Genomic DNA, 19,936 nt, shown 5'->3' on the forward strand with positions numbered 1-19,936 from the left:
GGTACGGGCTATTTGTGATGCCCCAGCGCCCAAGAGCAAGACTGAACTTCAGGCCTTCTTAGGACTATTGAACTTTTACCATTCCTTCCTTCCCCACAAGGCGGCGGTAGCGGAGCCCCTACACAGACTCCTAGACAAGCGGGCCCCTTGGGTGTGGGGCCAGCGCCAGGAGGCCGCATTCCAGGCAGTCAAGGACTTGCTTGTCTCAAACTCTGTCTTGGCACACTTCGACGAGAGGCTGCCGGTGGTGCTAGCATGCGACGCCTCACCCTATGGCATTGGCGCTGTCCTGGGGCACCAACTCCCGGATGGAAGAGAGGTGCCGGTGGCGTACTTTTCCCAGACACTCAACGCAACCGAGCGGAACTACTCGCAAATTGACAAGGAGGGTCTGGCAATCGTGAAGGGAGTAAAAAAATTCCATGATTTCTTGTACGGGCGGCCCTTCACCGTGGTGACTGACCACAAGCCGTTGCTTGGCTTGTTTGCCCCCGAAAAGCAGACCCCCCAAGTGCTGTCTCCTCGCGTCCTCAGGTGGTCAATTTTCCTTGCCAGCTACCAGTATGCACTGATTCACCGACCTGGGAAGGCGATGGGCCATGCGGACGCCCTCAGCAGGCTACCACTACCGGAAACAGGCCCTGACCCAGCACCTGCACAAGAGGTTATGAGCCTGGAGCTGCTTCCCGACCGCCCCATTCAGGCACAAGAAGTTGCACACCATTCCAAGAAGGATAGGGTCATCTCCCGGGTCCTGGACTGGGTGTGGAGGGGATGGCCCAGCAGCAGCCCCGGGCCAGAATTCGCCGGCTACACAACCCGCAAACATGAACTGTCGGCCCACAAGGGGTGCCTGTTATGGGGAAGCAGAGTCGTTGTTCCCCAGCCCCTCCGCAGAAGGGTCCTCACAGCCCTACATGAGACACACCCAGGGGTAGTAAGAATGAAGGCCCTTGCCAGGAGTTATGTGTGGTGGCCAGGGATCGACGGAGAGATAGAGGCCTGGGTCAAACACTGCCAGGCCTGCCAAGAATCCCGCCCAGATCCCCCAAGGGCCCCAGTCCAGACCTGGGAGTCCGCCCGAGCACCATGGTCACGCCTGCATGTGGATTTCGCTGGCCCCTTTCAAGGGAAAACATTCTTCATAGTGGTGGACTCCTACACCAAATGGCTGGAAGTCGCACTGGTACCGTCCACTTCCACGTCCGCAGCCATCCGGGTACTACGCAGGCTGTTTGCAACCCACGGGCTCCCTGACACTCTCGTCTCAGACAACGGGACTGCATTTACGTCAGGAGAATTCCAAACCTTCACAGCACAGAACGCCATCCGCCACATCCGTTCGGCGCCATTCCACCCTGCCACCAATGGCCAAGCAGAACGCATGGTGCGGACCACCAAGGACACCCTTCGCCGCATGACGCAAGGGGACTGGGAGTACCACCTTGCCACATTCCTGCTAGCACAGCACAGCACCCCCAGCTCAACGACTGGCCGGAGCCCCGCTGAACTACTAATGGGTCGGCGCCTTGCAATCAGATTGGACCGCCTTCACCCCGATAGAGCTCAGGATGAGGTAGTGGTGGGGGAAGGCAGGAACCCCCGGACCTTCGAAGCCCAGGACCCAGTGTATGCAAAGAATTTTGGGGCAGGCCCAGCATGGGTACCCGCCACGGTCACCAGGGTCACTGGCCCAGTGTCGTACGAGGTGCTAACGGATGGGGGGCAATGCTGGCGCCGCCACTGCGACCAGATACGGCGACGATTCCCGGGAGAAACCCAGGAGGAGGACAGGTCAGAGGAGTCCCAAGGGAACAGCGGGGCAGTGAGGCCCATAGAGCAGGAGGGGCCAGCAGGAGAGGCAGAATCAGTAAATACAGAGAGGACCCGTGAGGCCGAAAGGACACCAGAACCAGAACCACGACTGAGCGAGCCTGTTGCGCCAGACCAAACAACCCCATCACAGCCAGCATCCTTGGAACACGAGCCAGAACCTGGAGCCCGGACCAGGGAACACCCCAGGCCGCAACGCACACGTAGGCCGCCGGCATACCTTGAGGACTATGAATGCGACCTCCCGGGCAGGACTGGAACTTAGAGGGGAGGGGTGTTATGTACTGAGAACAATAGGATCCAAATTGCAGCAGTCTGATTAGTCCTAGAACAATAGGATTCAGAATGCAGCAGTCTGATTGGTCCTAGAACAATGCAGCAGTATGATTGGTTGGCAGGAACCACCCAATCCTGCTCCAGATTGAAGTGAATCCACAACCTGATTGGCTTACAGTAGAATTCCGGAATTAGCCAATCATGTGCAACCCATTGTGTAAATAATGTATATAAAGCAGATACTGTGAGGGGACATTCATTCATTCCTCCTCACCACTATGAGCTGAATAAAGAGCATGAAATCACTTTGCGACTCTGAGTATATTTCAGCAACTGTTAGGTCCAGTGCTATTTTTCTGCTATTTTTCTGGAAAAAGAAGTTTCAGAACACGTCCCTCGTTTTCTTAGGATGGCAATGGCACCCACCCAAGAGGGGCCAGAACTGAGTTCCAGCAAGTTCTGGCCGAAAAAAAGACCCAGGTTAGGCCCATTAATAAGTGAGGCCAGCGTAACATACACAGGAATGGGAACTGACCACAAGACTAGTAAAAACCAGTTAAAGGGGAAATTAATGGCCGATTGTTAAAGAGAAAAACAACTCCAGATAAGGACTCTGCACTCTCCCCAAGTGATTTTACCCAACTGCCATCTGTCTTGGAACTATGACAACTGTTCTTGGTTGCCTGGATGAAGAGGGGTATATGTCTGACCACACCCATTTTGCCACAACCACCTCTGGGATGTGGCTCCCAGAAAGCTTTTGATAAGAAAATATGGCCCTGAGGCTGAAAAAGGGTCACCACCACTGAATAAATCCCTGCTTTTTCAGGACTGGAAACCCAGAATAACATGGCATCAAAAGTTCCAGATTTTATTAGGCCAGAGATATGATTAAAATTAGGAAAGAAACTTGACCATCATTTGTTAAAGCAGTCTATTACAGTATTACATACAGAGCAATATAAATATGTCATTTCTGTGTGCAACCTGAGAAACATGGAAGAGATGGAGGAATACTGTAGGTCCTCAGAAATCTCCACTAATTCCATTTCTGGATTTTCATGATCAAAACAAATATCTCCAGTACAAGGGGTGGACATCCAGGGGGTTGTTCTATGTTCAGGACCTTATTGAGTGGTGCTAACCCATCTTATAATAACCTTTGTGGATCCAGCTGAGGGGTCCTCAGTATGACTGACTCCAGATAGCTCAGGTATGATCATTTATAGGCAATCTTTTATGGAAGCAGGTGGTTCTTCAGTATCAGAAAGTGTATGAATCTTTTTTGTCTAACTCTGGAATGTATATAACAGGAGAACAACCAAGCCTTATGAGGAATGGCTGAGGCAATTTGGTATGTTTAACCTGGAAAAGAGGATATGATAGTAATCTTCAGCTATCTGAACGGCTGCCACATGGAAGATGGAGCAAGTTTATTTCCTGCTTCTCCAGAAGGTTGGATTCAAATGGCATGAAAGAAGATTCCAACTAAACATTTGGAGGAACTTTCTGACAGTAAGAGCAGTTTGATGGGAGAACAGACTTCGGAAGGTGGTGGACTCTCCTTCGTTGGAGATTTTTAAACAGAGGTCGGAGGACCACCCACCAGGGATTGTTCAGCGGTGATTCCAACAATGCATTAGGTTGGGCTGGGTGACCCCTGGGGTTTCCTTCCAGCTCTATGATTCTATGATTCCATGAGGCATTTGGAGCTTCAGGGTGGACCAACAACTGCAGGCAGGATTGATCAAAGATGGCATATAAACCTGTATGGACATTTGACACAACACAGCAGAGTTGTTAGAAGGGGAATGAAATGAGAAGCAGGACTGAGATTTGGATATGCTTCGAGGTTCAGACTATGGGAAGTCGTAAAATCAAAATTACAATTCGGAAGACAATTTGATCTTTTTTATTTTAGTTTTTTATTTTTATTGGATTATGATTTGATATGTTAATTGGAGGTTTTTTATTGGGAAATTAATATACACTCTAACAAAAAAAAAAGAGGAGGAATGAAACAACATCAGCCAGCGTGGTGCAGTGGTTAAGAGCGGTGGACTCGTAATCTGGTGAACCGGGTTCGCTTCCCCGCTCCTCCACATGCAGCTGCTGGGTGACCTTGGGCTACTCACACTTCTCTGAAGTCTCTCAGCCTCACTCAACTTACATAGTGTTTGTGGTGGGGGAGGAAGGGAAAGGAGATTGTGAGCAGCTTTGAGACTCCTTAGGGTAGTGATAAAGCGGGATATCAAATCCAAACTCATCCTCTTCATCGTCTTCTTCTTCTTCTTCTTCTTCTTCTTCCTTTAGACAGGCAGTCTCCCCACCCCCACCCCCTTCCCACTGCACCAATATGGAGATAGTGCTTCCCTTTGGTTTAAGCACTAGATGCTGGGAGTAAACATTTATTCATTGCACTGGTCACCCGTCTTGGTTCCTACTCGAACAGTACGTGGACACTTCTACATAACTGTTGTTATTGTGTTTGTGATGTGCGTGGTTCATTCTGTCATGAATGCTTTAGCTGAGTTTCTTGTGTTCAGAGGGCTGGACTAGACGTCCCTTGGGGTCCCTTTCAACTCTATAATTCTATGATTCATTCAAAACCAATAAAATGTTTGTAAAAGAAAAAAGAAAGATGATGGTTAGATCCAGTGCTTTTTTCCTGGGGGTACGCAGACCCCTAAACATTTTGTGAATCTTTGTCGGAATCTCCGCTCGGCCAAGCTGATAAGGCCTCATCTTCCTCCGAGCTGAGCCTTTGAAATCGCCTCCGACGTGTTTAGTGACCTGAGCCTTTGATAAGGCCTCAAGCCCATTCTATCCAGCAGGGTTCCCAGCACAGGGAAGAGACGAGAGGTTTGGTTACATTGTAAAGGGTTTTATTTCTAAACTACGCAGAACAGAAAAGACATCCTCTCTCTATGAAAGCAGAGAGCAACTGAACAAAGGAACTAAGGAAACAGGAAACCACTAACGTCACATCCTGTCTCCCTTTTCCCGTGAGACTGCAAGGTCTCTGGAATCTAAACAGAGTCCTGGGACTCCACACAGCTGCACAGTGAGAAACAGAAACTAACATCCTCCCCCTTTCTGTGAACACCACTGGGCAGCGTGTCAGTACATTATCAGTACAAACCCAATTTCTGTACATAGGTACAGTGTTGATCCTTCGGAACAACCTTGGACAATAAATCATCAGGAATTTCATTACCTGGCATGTAGGACACCGTTACGAGTCCTTTCTCAACACATTCTCTAGTATGTTGCAGCTTCAATTGCAAGTGCTTCGTGCTTTGCTTACAACCTTCAGAAGTCATAATCTGAATTGGACATTTGACAGGAATTCTCATGTCTTTACACAACTGTAACAACCATTCATAGGCGCCGACTCCATGGGGCCTGAGGGGGCCCGAGCCCCCTCAAAAATTCGTTTGGGGGGGCTTTGCCCCCCCAATAATCTCGGGCACCCCTCCAGCAGAGCGCCGCCGCCGCCCCTCCCCCAGCCCAAAATGCACAGGGTCGGGCTGCATGCCTCCTGCCCTCCCTCCCGAGCAAAAGCTCCACCCAATTTCCTTCGGAGCTGATTAATAGGCACAGCACGCTCTCCCCTATTCGCTCACGAGGAGGCGCCGCCACTTTATCTGCATATTCATGAGCTTATTTATTATTCGTGAGCTTTCGCGGGCTCCCCCAATATTTTTTATAAGTCGGCGCCCCTGCAACCATTCACAATCCACAAGTGAATAAAACAATGCATTCAGTTCAGCTTCACAAGAACTTAAACTACTGTTGTTTGCTTCATACACGATCAATCAAATAGACCCTGGTTGTACATATAGCAAACTCCAGATGTGATTTTCCCGTCTGCAGTGTCACTTCCAAAACTCGCATCAGCAAATATCTCAAGACCACCAGACTTCTGATTGTTAAATGTCAGTCTGTAATGCATAGTGCCTTTCAAATAGTGTGCTATGTGTTTCAGAGCTTTCCAATCCTTAACATGTAGGATTGTTGACTTGTCTGCTTAGCAAGTTACAGCTAACTGCAATGTGATGTCTTGAACATCTGGCAATGAAATTTAGTTTGCCTACCACACTTCTGTACAGTGTAGTGCCCGAAAATGCTCCTTCAGTGTCATCTACCTGATAACCTGTCGTCATTGGTGTGTCTACAGGATTAGCATCCATCAGATTTAGCTTGGTTAACACATCAGCAATTTTAGGTGACTGGTGTACTAGGACTTAAAGCTGCATCACATGATGGACACTTCAAGATGGCGGGGGCTGCTGAGCAGACTGCCAGAAGTTACACCCCGGGGAAAGCTGAAACAGTATCCCAGACCATGCAGGGATGTGTTCCTGAAACCGAAAGCTCCACAAAAGGGAGGTTTTTGGAGGAAGAGTGCACGAGGGGGGTGTTTCCTGTTCAGGGGGTGAAATCTCCAAAGCAGGAGGAGCAAGGGGAGTTGGCTGCCACGTCATCCCAACCATCACTGCAACCAGCAGGTGGCACTGCTGTGTTGGAAGCAGTGGAAGTTTTTCCTGTGAGAAGTTTGGTCAGAGTCCAAACACCAGGATGATCTGCGCAGATGTGGTCACTAGCTGTTCCAGTACAAAGGCTAAGGCAAACCGTTGTGGAAGATGGAACTGGTTCACCATATTTACATCAAGAAGGGTCTGATCCACCAGTTGGGTGAAGACTCCTTGGAGGTGCAAAGTGTTGTGGAGTCTGGCACACTTCCCTGTGTTCCATTCAGCTTTCTGGACTTGTAGCGGAGTGTGCACAGCGCAAGCCGCTTAGTGTATAAGCTTGCAGAAGATAAAGAGTCCACATGCTGTTGTTCTAAACTAGCAGCTTTATTTACAGCAGAACAGTAAAAATAAACAAACCTTCCGAGACAGCAGTTATCTTGCTTCCTTGCTTGGCAGCAAAAGCGAAAGTCAGACAGAACAAAAAAACAGCTTCTCCAGAAGTTGGAGACAGCTCCTCCCCAGAACAGGCAGGACAATGGGTTCTGAGCTGTTAACCCTGTAAGCTCCGATTCCCCATCACACCCCCTCTCGTCCTGCACTGCTGGGGGCTCGTAAGTTTCACCACTTACCCCAAACACAGACCTTTACAGAACTCCCCATAATGCTGAAAGCTCAAAGGTTTCATGACCCCATCTGCCAGGTTCTTCTGGCTTGAACAGTACTGCAATCTCCCCAAGCCTAACTGGATACTCTGACACACATTCTGGAAACGGATGTCTAGGTGTTTGGTTCTGGCCTTAAACTGCCCAGACTCTGCCAGCTTCAGACAGGGTTGATTGTCCTCCCACACCGCGACTGGCAAACAACAATCCCTGCAGATTTCTTGAACCAAACAAATATAGAATTCCAATTCCCTGCAAAGCTCAGACAGCGCACTGAATTCAGCTTAAGTAAAGGAAAGCGCAATGAGACTTTGCTTCCGGGTGTGATAGCCTGGGATGCAGATTCAGATGCTGAACCTAAGGAATCCCAACCTGCACAGGATTCCCCACCTCCAGAAGCAGCTGAGCCAGGGTTGGGGCATGAGCCTGAAGGGTCCTCACCTGTGCTGGATCCTCAGGTGCAGGCACCAGCTGAGTCTGCTCTGGCTCCTGAGGTGATGGAGGACCCATTGCCTGCAGGTGCTCCACTCTCAGCCCCGTCAGAGGAAGCTGGGGTTGCCTCTATGTCCGGTAACCCTCCAGCCTCTCCTGAGCTGCAGAGACTCAGGGCAGAGAGGCAGAGGGAACTAAGTTCCTGCAGGAGGAGTGCTCGCCTCCAGGCCAGGAGAAGCGAGTCACCTGAGGATCAGGGCCACCCTATGCCTTGGGACATATAAAAGCCAGCCAGCCCCAGTCCCAAGTTGCGGGAGCAACGTTGGTGGTTGTCAGTCGCTGCCTGAACCCTGCCCTGCACCCAGCTTCAACTTTTATGGACTGCCTTCATATTGCTTCATCAACCATGGGCTGGACCTTGCCTCTTGGTGACCTTGGGCCAGTCACACTTCTTTGAAGTCTCTCAGCCCCACTCACCTCACAAACACTCTGTGAGGTGAGTGGGGCTGAGAGACTTCACAGAAGCAGCTCCTCTTCAACGGAGGAGAATAAAGACACCTCCAGTGGAGCGGCGCTGCAGGAGTCGGAAGAGGCAAGACAGTGCCAGGACAACTTGCCTGGGCAAAGTGGGGAGGAGAGGGGTCCTCTGTTACCCACACCCTCCTTGCGCAGAAAGCATCCGCGCAGAGAGGGGAGGTGCAGACTGGGAGTCAAGAAGCTGCTTTGCTGGGGAAAGTTTAGGAACCGCCCACTCACGGATTCTGCCAACGACTGAGCCAGCCACGGGAGAGTGGGGCTCCGGATGGATAAGGTTTATTTTGGCAGCAAAAGCAAGGCTTCACAGCTAAGCCTGCTTGCTCTCGAGCAACCCCTTGGAAACATTACACACACAAACATATATATATTCTATTTTATACTTCAACAGGATTCCGCTCCATGTCATGTTGCTGCTGTGTGCAAAAGGTGCTTTCAAGATAAAGATATTTCACTGCCGGAATGGCCTGGGAATAGCCCAAACTTTAACCCAATCAGAAATCTATGGAGCCAACTAAAGAAACTTGTTAGTCAGAAGCAACCCAGCAATAAAGTCCAATTAACAGAGGCAATAATTTAATCTTGGTTTCACTTTATTACAGCTGCAGTACTAAAAACTTGGTTCATATCATGGGAAGGCATTGTAAGGCCGTAATTAAAGCTAAAGGTTGCCAATGGTTAGGACTGCTGTTCTAATAAATACTCCTTCATAAAAGTTCTTTCATTACTGTCGGGAAGTTCTTCCTAATGTTTTTGATCAGCCCAAGACTGACAGGAGCAAATACAAAACCAGAAAACCTGAAGCTATGTACCGTATTTTTCGCCCTATAGGACGCACTTTTCCCCCTCCAAAAATGAAGGGGAAATCTGGGTGCGTCCTATGGGGCGAATGCAGGCTTTCGCTGAAGCTTGGAGAGCGAGAGGGGTCGGTGCGCACCGACCCCTCTCGCTCTCCAGGCTTCAGGAAGCTCTGCGCAACCCTCGGGAGACCGGCTCCGAGGGTTGCGCAAAGCTGGCTGCAGTCCCGGGACAGCAGGCAGATCTGCGCCGCCATCCCGAGTGGGGTGCTAAGTCCCGCCCCGCTCGGGATGGCGGCGCAGAGCTGCCTGCAGTCGCGGGATCAGCACACTTCTCCCCATCGCCAGCCCCACAAGCTCGGGGGACAGCGGGGAGGCAGAGCGTGCCTTCCCACTGTTCCCTGAGCTGGTTCTTCCAGCCCCGCACCTGGGGGGGGAAATAATTTTTTTTCTTTATTTCCCCCCCAAAAAACTAGGTGCGTCCTATGGGCCGGAGCGTCTTATGGGGCGCAAAATACGGTATGTGGTGTCCGGAACGTTTCCACAGCTATCTGGGATGAATTATGTTTGGCCCAACCATGGCATCCCCTCCATCTCCATTGTCAGTCGTTACTTTGGTCAACCCAAGACTGACAGGAGCAAAAACAAAAACAGAAAACCTGAAGCTCCACATTTCCTGGACTTGTATCAGAGCGGCACAGCGAGTACTGCTTGTGTATGTGAGCTTGCAGAACTCAGAGTCCAATACACTGCTGTTCCTCTAAATTAGAAAGCTTTATTGTATGTACAGCAAGATAAACTATCGGAAGATGCAGACGTTGCGTCTTCCATGTCTCAGCAGAAAACGAAAGTCAGAAAGAACGAAGAAACAGCTTTCCCGGATGTTGAGAAAGCTCCTCCCCAGATGCAGGACACTCTGAGCTGTTAACCCTGTAAGCTCTAAAGCTCACAACTTATCTTTCCTAACAATTCTGAAGCTGACATTGAAGATGGCCTGGGCAGTTCAGACCAGCCTGATCGTGGTAGGAAAAGGAATAATTTGAGGAAGATTGTTCAAAGAAAAAACGGTAAGTTACTGTTTATTGTGGGGGTGTTAGGTTCCCAGGTGTTATAGGGGGCGCTGTTGAGCTCTGTGAAAATATATGAGGTTGGTTCCATAGAGGTATGTTTTGAATTTCCAGGCTGATATGATGATCCCACAGGGAGCCTTACCAAGAGAGGCCACGATCCCACGAGTCTCCTCCATGACGTCCTTATGCAGAGCTCTCTGGTCAGGATCCAGGAACGCCCACTCCTCGTCCGTGAAACGAATGGTGACATCTTCCAAGCAGACTGGACCCTAAAAGAAAAAGGGAAATGTCCTCCTCTGAGACAGCAGAAATATGATCTGCTACACAATGCTCTGTTGTTTCCTTCCTGTAAATAATAATAATAATAATAATAATAATAATAATAATAATAATAATAATAATTTATTATTTATACCCCGCCCATCTGGCTGGGTTGCGGTGTTGTTTCAATAGGATTGCTAGCTGCACATTTTATTTATGGATGCTTATTTTATTCTGCCTTTTAATTATGGGTATCCGTCTTTGTGCAAATAGGTGGCACTCCAACTTGTGGTTTTCAAGTCACTCTGCCTATGCAAGCATTCCAGTTTCCCCGATGGAAGGATCCACTTTCTCCTCTCCTCGTGAGTTGTTCTGGGGAGGTTCCCTCCCAATGCCCTAGGGCCAAATTCAAGGGGTTCATGGGGGCATGGAGAGGGGGAGGGGAGGAATGGGGGGCAGGCTCCATTTTCCAGTGGATGGCGCTGGTTAGGTGAATCCAGGCCACTATTTGTTCTCATTTGTCCACTGCTTAGAAACCAATTTTTGCATTCAGTGATCAGTCTAGAAATAAGATAAGCCTATTTTGGATGGCCCCTTCATGGATCACTGCCTTGCAATGGCGAAGGGGCTTGAATAACTCAGAAAAGCTATGAGCTATGCGGTGCAGGGCCACCCAAGATGGACAGGTCATAGTGGAGAGTTTTTTGTTTTTTTAAATACTTTTTATTGAATTTCTTTTGTACATAAGGAAAAGAAAATAGAAAAAAAGAAGAAAAAAAAACATACACGCAAAAAGAGACAAATACATTCATCAAAATAGCACAGCTCTTTAGTGCTAAGAGAAAAAAAAAGGATAAAAAAGAGAGAAGAAAAAGAAAGAAGATGAAAAGGGCAAAAAACACTAAAAAAAAAAAGACAAAAAAAATTACATCATAAAACATAAAACATCGACTTCCTTCCCTACTGATTTCAGGTTTTACGTTTAGCAATTTCATTTTTACCGCTGGTGTTTGTTTCTAGTTTATACATCGGGAGTTTTATAACAAACCCGCTGTAGTTGGTAAGTCTTTAAAGTTACTTTCAAAATAAACCATGAATTTATTCCAATCTTCTTTTAACTTTGTATTTTTTTGATTTCTAATTCTTTGTGTCATTCTTGCCAATTCAATAAAGTCGTATAGTTTTAACTGCCACTCCTTCACCGTTGGGAGGTTTGTGCTTTTCCAATTTTGAGCGATTAAAATTCTGGCCGCTGCTGTTGAATATTGGAATAGAGTTTTATCTTTTTCTTGAATTTCTTTCCCGACCATCCCTAGTAGGAAGGCCTCTGGGTTTTTGGGAAATGTATATCTAAGTATCTTTTTTAACTCTATATATATCTGGTCCCAAAATTTTTTTATTTCCTCGCATGTCCACTACATATGTATAAAATTGCCTTCTTTTGTTTTACATTTCCAACAGGTCTTATTTACAGTTTTATACATTCTACCTAATTTTTCTGGTGTTAAGTACCATCTATGTATCATCTTTTCTAGGTTTTCTCTAATTGCAGCGCTTGCCGTGAATTTTATTCCCTCATTCCACAGTTTTGACCATTTTTCATATTCTATATTATGCCCCAAATCCCTTGCCCACTTGGCCATAACTTCCTTAATTTCTTCGTCTTTCGTTTCCCATTCCAATAGTATGTTGTACATCTTAGATAATATTTTGGATTTGCTTTCAATTATTTCAATCTGAAATTTGGACTTCTTTTCGTTCATTCCAATTTTCTTATCCTCTGACCATTTTGCATTTATCTGATGGTACTGTAGCCAGCCTGACAGCCTCTCCTTTAATTCTTCATATGGTCTTAACCTCCAGTTATCTTGGGATCTTACCAGTAGATCTTCATATGTCAGTTTTCGCTCTTCCAGGTTTACTTTTTTGATTGATAAGATGTCTGTTGGGGATAGCCACCAAGGTGTTCTCTGTTCTAGCAGTTTCTTATTTTTTCCCCAGACTTCATACAAGGGGCCTCTGATAATATGACTCGAGAATCTTTTATGTGCTTTTTCTTTATTTGACCAAAGGTAGGCATGCCAGCTGAACCTGTTGTCCGCCCCTTCTAGGTCTAGTAAGTCCGTGTTCTCTAGAGTTATCCAGTCTTTGACCCAACAGAGGCAGGCCGCTTCATAGTATAATTTTAAATTTGGTACTGCCAATCCTCCTCTCTCCTTTCGGTCTGTAAGTAATTTGAATCTAATCCTTGGCCTTCTTCCCTGCCATATGAATCTTGAAAGAGTTTTCTGCCAATCCTTAAATAGTTTGGGTCCTCTAATAACTGGTATATTTTGAAATAGGAACAACATCTTAGGGAGTATGTTCATTTTTATTGCTTCCATCCTGCCCAGCCACGAGAGATTCACCCTGTTCCAGACATCCATATCTTTTTTCACTTTGTTCCATGTTGCTGTATTGTTATCTTCAATTAAATTTATATTTTTGGGTGTAAGCCAAATTCCTAAATATTTTATTTTTTTGGCTTCCATATTGGGATTCTAATCTTTCTTTCGCATCATTTCTCAGGTTCTTCGTCAGCATTTTTGTTTTAATTTTGTTCAGCTTGAAGCCCGAGAGTTTACCGTACTCCTCCAATATCTCCAATGCTTTACCCATGCTTTCTTGTGGCTCTTCTAGGGATAACATCAAATCGTCCGCGTACGCTTTTAACTTATACTCTTTAAATCCTATTTTAATCCCTTTTATCTCTGCCTTTGACCTTATTTTGTTCGCCAGGACTTCTAAGACTAAAATGAACAGAAGTGGAGAAAGAGCTATGCGGTGCAGGGCCACCCAAGATGGACAGGTCATAGTGGAGAGTTTTGACCAAACGTGATCCACCTGGAGCAGGAACTGGTAAGCCACTCCAGTATCCCTGCCAAGAAAACTCCATGGACAAAGACAACAGGCATATAAAAGTTATGACGCTGGAAGATGAGCCCCTCAGGTCGGAAGGCGTCCAACATGCTACTGAGGAAGAGCGGAGGACAAGTACAAGTAGATTCAGAGCTGATGAAGCGGCTGGGCCAAAGCCGAAAGGACGCTCAGTTGCGGATATGCCTGGAAGCGAAAGGAAAGTCCAATGCTGTAAAGAAAAATATTGCATAGGAACCTGGAATGTAAGAACCATGAACCTTGGTAAGTTGGATGTGGTCAAAAATGAGATGGCAAGAATAAATATTGACATCCTGGGCATCAGTGAACTAAAATGGATGGGAATGGGCGAATTCAGTTCGGATGACCATCACATCTACTACTGTGGGCAAGAATCCTGTAAAAGAAATGGAGTGACCCTTAGAGTCAACAAAAGAGTGGCAAAAGCTGTACTAGGATGCAATCTCAAAAATGATCATAGAATCATAGAATCATAGAGTTGGAAGAGACCACAAGGGCCATCGAGTCCAACCCCCTGCCAAGCAGGAAACACCATCAGAGCACTCCTGACATATGGTTGTCAAGCCTCTGCTTAAAGACCTCCAAAGTAGGAGACTCCACCACACTCCTTGGCAGCAAATTCCACTGTCGAAAAGCTCTTACTGTCAGGAAGTTCTTCCTAATGTTTAGGTGGAATCTTCTTTCTTGTAGTTTGGATCCATTGCTCCGTGTCCGCTTCTCTGGAGCAGCAGAAAACAACCTTTCTCCCTCCTCTATGTGACATCCTTTTATATATTTGAACATGGCTATCATATCACCCCTTAACCTCCTCTTCTCCAGACTAAACATGCCCAGCTCCCTTAGCCGTTCCTCATAAGGCATTGTTTCCAGGCCTTTGACCATTTTGGTTGCCCTCCTCTGAACACGTTCCAGTTTGTCAGTGTCCTTCTTGAACTGTGGTGCCCAGAACTGGACACAGTACTCCAGGTGGGGTCTGACCAGAGCAGAATACAGTGGCACTATTACTTCCCTTGATCTAGATGCTATACTCCTATTGATGCAGCCCAGAATTGCATTGGCTTTTTTAGCTGCCGCGTCACACTGTTGGCTCATGTCAAGTTTGTGGTCAACCAAGACTCCTAGATCCTTTTCACATGTACTGCTCTCAAGCCAGGTGTCACCCATCTTGTATTTGTGCCTCTCATTTTTTTTGCCCAAGTGCAATACTTTACATTTCTCCCTGTTAAAATTCATCTTGTTTGTTTTTGCCCAGTTCTCTAATCTGTCAAGGTCGTTTTGAAGTGTGATCCTGTCCTCTGGGGTGTTAGCCACCCCTCCCAGTTTGGTGTCATCTGCAAATTTGATCAGGATGCCCTTGAGTCCATCATCCAAGTCGTTGATAAAGATGTTGAATAAGACCGGGCCCAAGACAGAACCCTGTGGCACCCCACTAGTCACTCTTCTCCACGATGAAGAGGAACCATTGATGAGCACCCTTTGGGTTCGGTCAGTCAGCCAGTTACAAATCCACTGAGTGGTAGCATAGTCAAGACCACATTTTACCAGCTTCTTTACAAGAATATCATGGGGCACCTTGTCAAATGCCTTGCTGAAATCAAGGTAGGCTACATCCACTGCGTTCCCTTCATCTACCAGGCTTGTAATTCTGTCAAAAAATGAGATCAGGTTAGTCTGACATGACTTATTTTTCAGAAATCCATGCTGACTATTGGTGATCACAGCATTCCTTTCTAGGTGCTCACAGACTGTTTGCTTAATGATCTGCTCCAGAATCTTCCCTGCTATTGATGTCAGACTGACTGGGCAGTAATTATTTGGGTCCTCTCTTTTCCCCTTTTTGAAAATAGGGACAACATTTGCCCTCCTCCAGTCTGCCGGGACTTCGCCTGTTCTCCAGGAATTCTCAAAGATGACTGCCAGTGGTTCTGAGATCACATCTGCCAGTTCTTTTAATACTCTTGGATGCAGTTCATCTGGCCCTGGAGACTTGAATACATCTAAACTAGCCAAGTATTCTTGTACTATCTCCTTAGTTATTCTGGGCTGTGTTTCCTCTGCTGAATCATTTGCTCCAAATTCTTCAGGTCGGGCATTGTTTTCTTTATCGGAGAAGACTGAGGCAAAGAAGGCATTGAGGAGTTCAGCCCTTTCTGTGTCCCCTGTTTGCATTTCACCATCTTCTCCTCTGAGTGACCCCACTGTTTCTTTGTTCTTCCTTTTGCTACGAACATACCCATAAAAGCCTTTTTTGTTGCTTTTAACCTCTCTAGCAAGCCTGAGTTCATTCTGTGCTTTAGCTTTTCTGACTTTGTGTCTACACGTGCTGGCTATTTGTTTGAATTCCTCTTTGGTGGTTTCCCCCCTTTTCCATTTTTTGTACACATCCTTTTTTAATCTTAACTCAGTTAAAAGTTCTTTAGATAGCCACCCTGGCTTCTTTAGGCACCTTCCATGTTTCCGTCTCATTGGTATTGCCTGACGTTGTGCTTTTACTATCTCCCTCTTAACAAATTCCCAGCCATCATGAACTCCCTTTCCTTTTAGTATTGTTGTCCATGGGATCTCACCCAGCACTTCCCTAAGTTTTATGAAGTCGGCTTTCTTAAAGTCAAGAAATTGAGTCCTAGTATGCTTGATAGACTCCTAGCTTCAGGAGCACTGTCTCCCTCCCCCACATTAGTCAGTTTAAAGCCCTCCTGATGAGGTTTCTGAGATTTTTGGCAAAAACATTTCTCCCAACCGTTGTGAGGTGCAGCCCATCACTTGCCAGAAGTCCATCTTCAAGAAACTGCAGTCCGTGATCTAAGAATCCAAACCGTTCCTGTTTACACCATTTGCGAAGCCAGCTGTTCACTTCCACTATTTTCCCCTCTCTCCCTGGGCCACGTCGTTCAACTGGGAGGACAGACGAGATGACAATTTGTGCATTTAGTTGCTTCAATTTCCTGCCGAGAGCCTCGTAGTCTCTTTTGATCTTCTGGAGGCTATTGCTTGCAGTGTCATTGGTTCCCACATGAACCAAGAGGAAGGGGTATTTGTCAGTGGGTTTTATGATTCCTTGCAGTTGTTCAGTTACATCTTGGATCTTAGCCCCGGGGAGACAGCACACTTCCCGAGACATCTTGTCAGGCCCACAGATCACTGCTTCTGTTCCCCTCAGTAGGGAATCCCCTATCACCACTACACGCCTCCTCTTGGGTTTGGTCGGGGTTCTTCCGTGAGCTGTCCGTTCCAAGGTCGCCTGCACATTCCCTGAGGACTGACATGATAGAATGATCTCGATACGAATACAAGGCAGACCTTTTAACATCACAGTAATCCAAGTTTATGCACCAACTACTGGTGCTGAAGAAACTGAAATTGACCAGTTCTATGAAGACTTACAACATCTTATAGAAGTGATACCAAAGAAGGATGTTCTTCTCATTATAGGGGATTGGAATGCTAAAGTAGGGAGTCAAGAGATAAAAGGAACAACTGGCAAGTTTGGCCTTGGAGTTCAAAACGAAGCAGGGCAAAGGCTAATAGAGTTCTGCCAAGAGAACAAGCTGGTCATCACAAACACTCTTTTCCAACAACACAACAGACGACTCTACACATGGACATCACCAGATGGGCAGCATCAAAATCAGATTGATTATATTCTCTGCAGCCAAAGATGGAGAAGCTCTATACAGTCAGCAAAAACAAGACCTGGAGCTGACTGTGGCTCAGATCATCAGCTTCTTATAGCAAAATTCAAGCTTAAACTGAAGGAAGTAGGAAAAACCACTGGGCCGGTAAGATACAATCTAAATCAAATCCCAAATCCCTTATGAATACATAGTGGAAGTGAGGAACAGGTTTAAGGATTTAGATTTGGTGGATAGAGTGCCTGAAGAACTATGGATGGAGGCTCATAACATTATACAAGAGGCAGCAACTAAAACCATCCCAATGAAAAGGAAATGCAAGAAAGCAAAGTGGCTGTCCAACGAGGCCTTACAAATAGCGGGGGAGAGAAGGCAAGCAAAATGCAAGGGAGATAGTGAAAGATACAGGAAACTGAATGCAGATTTCCAAAGAATAGCAAGGAGAGACAAGAAGGCCTTCTTAAACGAGCAATGCAAAGAAATAGAGGAAAACAATAGAATGGGAAAAACCAGAGATCTGTTCAAGAAAATTGGAGATATGAAAGGAACATTTCGTACAAAGATTACCATAATAAAAGACAAAAGTGGTAAGGACCTATAATAATAATAATAATAGTTTATTACGGCCATAGGCCCATACAGATAAAAACAAGACATAAATAACCGCTTGTGCACGTGGGAAAAAAGAGCCGCTAAAACACTACTATAACAGTAAAATACTATAAGATGGACTGGCATACTACGCCTTAATTAGCTTGTGGTGCTCCTTGGCAACGCTTTTGGGTAAGGACAGCGACCAGGAACCTAGCCACTTTCAGGGTCGTGTGGGTATCCTTATCCTGCAAGATTTGGGCAAGGTGGAATTTTGGTGGGGTACCCTCTAGTTTCTGTATGATTGATCCCAACAAATTTGCCCGTGGCACATTGAATAAGGGGCAAGTGAACATAATGTGCTGAAGCGACTCCGGCGTCTCCTTATCACATTCGCACATGGCGGAGGCTTGGCCCTTTGAGAATCTATGTCTCAGGACATTGGAGGGAAAAACATTAAACCTCGCTTTGGTGAAGGCCAGCCTATGGGCAACAGTCGAAAGGGAGGAGAGGTATGATGGAACACAGTAAGTTAAAGTGATACCAATGTTCTGGGGCGAACAAACACCTCCCCCCAGCGTATAATTTCGCTGTAAATCGATGTCATCCAGTCTTTGGCGGATCAGTCTTTGAGCAGTAATTTGATCTAGTTTTAAGGAATCTAAGGGAGAGATTCCATAACTCAGGAGTTTGGCGTGAATTCTACTAGTCCAAAGGCTGGAGAATTCATCTCGCCATAAGCATTGGACAAGGTACAGTGGTGCCTCGCAAGACGAAATCAATTCGTTCCGCAAGTCTCTTCGTCTTGCGGTTTTTTCGTCTTGCGATGCACGGTTTCCCATAGGAATGCATTGAAAATCAATTAATGCGTTCCTAGGGAAACCGCCTTCAGACCAGGTCCGGGGACAGTCTGTCCCCGGACCTCTTCTGAAGGCTGGGGGGGGGGACAAGGGCTTTTCTTCCCACCCCCAGCATTTTAAAAAACCCTGGGACAGCGGAGGACTTCTCCGCTGACCGGGGCGATCTTAAAATGCTGGCGGGCGGCATTTTAAAATAGCCCCGGACAGCGGAGGACTTCTCCGCTGTCCGGGGCGATTTAAAAGCCCCTGGGAAGGCAGGCAGGGGGGACAAAGACTTTCGCCCCCTGCCCGCCTTCAGAAGGTGTCCCCGCCCCCCGCCCCGTTTCGGAACAGCGTTCCGAAGTGGGGCGGCTGGGGCAGGTGTCCCCGCCCCCCCTCCCCACTTCGGAACAGCGTTTTAAAATGCTGGGGGTCGGGAGCAAAGCGCTGCCGACCCCCAGCATTTTAAAACCTTCCCGGGACGCGGGGAGATTTTAAAATGCTGGGGGTCGGCAGCGAACGCTTCGCTCCCGCCTGCCAGCATTTTAAGATCGCCCGGGGCAGGCGGGGGGAAGGCAGGCGGGGGGAAGGCAGGCGGGGGGGGAGCCTTCTGAAGGCCGGCTGTGGGCGAAAGTCTTTGCTCCCGACTGCCAGCATTTCCCTATGGGCTTTCGTCTTGTGATGCAAGCCCATAGGGAAATTCGTCTTGCGAAGTGCCTCCAAAACAGAAAACCTTTTCGTCTTGCGGGTTTTCCGTCTTGCGAGGCATTCGTCTTGCGGGGTACCCCTGTAATGGTCTGTTAATCTATGCCACAATGATAACCAATAATTGAAGACTTGCTTCCACAGACAAGTTTCTAAGGATGCTGTCAGGGGTTCAGGAGCAGAGGCGAGGGCAAGGGAGGAAACAGAGAGCGAGGGGGAGGAGTCTGAAGGAAAGATGAGCGATGACGACGACCCGAGATCTCCAAGTCTTTCCAGTGAATCAGAAGATTCACAGAAAGGAGCGCCAGTGACCAGAGCAAGGGGGGAGCTTAGGGGGACACCCCAGGAGGAAGGGACAAAAGGGGGTTCAGAGAGCAGCAGTTGGAAATCGGGGCCAACGTCCCCAACAGAGCGCAGTGGGGAGGAAGGGAGCCAGGCATCGGGATCCGGCGGCTCGCCGCAGGGGGGAGGGCATGAGTCAGGAGTGGCCACACCTCCATCGGAGAGCGAAGCAACGGTCAAGTGGAAAGTGGAAGGTTGGGCGCGCGCGCCAAGTTCAAATGCACAGGAAGGCGGCACACTAAGCAGCCCGGAAAGGGAGCCAGGTCCTAAAGCCCGCCGCAAGGAGACAGAAGGGTCCGGGGGGGTCAGCGTCAGAAGAGTCCCGGAAGGAAGAGACCACGGGGGGCAGAGGGACCCAGAGAAGAACGGTCAGGCGGAAAAGGTGGAGTAAGGCTAGGATATTAAGTTGGTGTACAGGAGGCGGGGACTCAGACAGAGCTTCGCCGGTCTAACCCATAAGACGTAGAGCTGCACGCAGCAGCTTGAGAATGGAAACTGTAACTCAATAAAGACTTTTACAAAGTGACCGCTGGCTAGCGTGATCCTC

At 47.4% G+C, this 19,936-nt stretch overlaps 2 protein-coding genes and 1 long non-coding RNA gene across 3 annotated transcripts in view; 1 reads left to right on the forward strand and 2 right to left on the reverse strand.

The window, feature by feature from the left end:
- Positions 1–19,936, forward strand: part of LOC309530282 (uncharacterized protein) — a 487,095-nt gene that overhangs the window by 223,357 nt on the left and 243,802 nt on the right. The gene's annotated exons all lie outside the window — the stretch shown is intronic.
- LOC309530302 (uncharacterized protein) overlaps positions 1–19,936 on the reverse strand; it is a 218,749-nt gene that overhangs the window by 109,306 nt on the left and 89,507 nt on the right. The window lies entirely within an intron of this gene.
- The window catches only part of LOC309530623, a 29,620-nt gene continuing 16,636 nt past the window's right edge, over positions 6,953–19,936 (reverse strand). Inside the window, exon 2 of the long non-coding RNA XR_014218780.1 lies at positions 6,953–8,098. This is a non-coding gene — a long non-coding RNA (uncharacterized lncRNA). The remainder of the gene's footprint in view (positions 8,099–19,936) is intronic.

The sequence above is a fragment of the Podarcis vaucheri genome, assembly GCF_965113315.1.
Source record: "Podarcis vaucheri genome assembly, chromosome: 4".
Classification (NCBI taxonomy): Eukaryota; Metazoa; Chordata; class Lepidosauria; order Squamata; family Lacertidae; genus Podarcis; species Podarcis vaucheri.